Below are 689 nucleotides of genomic sequence, written 5' to 3' on the forward strand. Positions count from 1 at the left end.
GCATCCTTAGCACTGCTTGGTGCATTTTTGTATTCCAGACAGACTTTGAGAAATCAAATTGACTTGCTGAGTCAATGTTTTGTTCTGAGCCAATATGACCTTCAGAGTATCAATCTCAAGAACTCCTTTCTTCTGATTTGTCCCATTGTTCACAGGATTCCTTTCAGAAGTGTACATGAATTGGTTATTTGCAACCATTTCAATTAGTTCTTGGGCTTCTGCAGGCGTCTTCTTCAAATGAAGAGATCCTCCAGCAGAGCTATCCAATGACATCTTGGACAGTTCAGACAGACCATCATAAAAAATACCTATGATGCTCCATTCAGAAAGCATGTCAGAAGGACACTTTCTGATCAATTGTTTGTATCTTTCCCAAGCTTCATAGAGGGATTCACCTTCCTTCTGTCTGAAGGTTTGGACTTCCACTCTAAGCTTACTCAATTTTTGAGGTGGAAAGAACTTTGCCAAGAAGGCATTGACTAGCTTTTCCCAAGAGTTCAGGCTTTCTTTAGGTTGTGAGTCCAACCATATCCTAGCTCTGTCTCTTACAGCAAAAGGGAATAGCATAAGTCTGTAGACCTCAGGGTCAACCCCATTGGTCTTGACAGTGTCACAGATTTGCAAGAATTCAGCTAAAAACTGATGAGGATCTTCCAGTGGAAGTCCATGGAACTTGCAATTCTGTTGCA

The 689-nt window shown here is 41.2% G+C and overlaps 1 non-coding gene across 1 annotated transcript; it reads left to right on the plus strand.

Annotated features, from left to right (window-relative positions):
- Positions 1-327: 327 nt before the first annotated feature.
- On the plus strand, positions 328-435 carry LOC130947048 (small nucleolar RNA R71). Its single transcript, XR_009072461.1, has one exon. It is a non-coding gene; the product is annotated as a small nucleolar RNA R71 (small nucleolar RNA).
- The last annotated feature ends 254 nt before the right edge of the window (positions 436-689 follow it).

This window comes from Arachis stenosperma, chromosome 8 (assembly GCF_014773155.1).
Source record: "Arachis stenosperma cultivar V10309 chromosome 8, arast.V10309.gnm1.PFL2, whole genome shotgun sequence".
Lineage (NCBI taxonomy): Eukaryota > Viridiplantae > Streptophyta > Magnoliopsida > Fabales > Fabaceae > Arachis > Arachis stenosperma.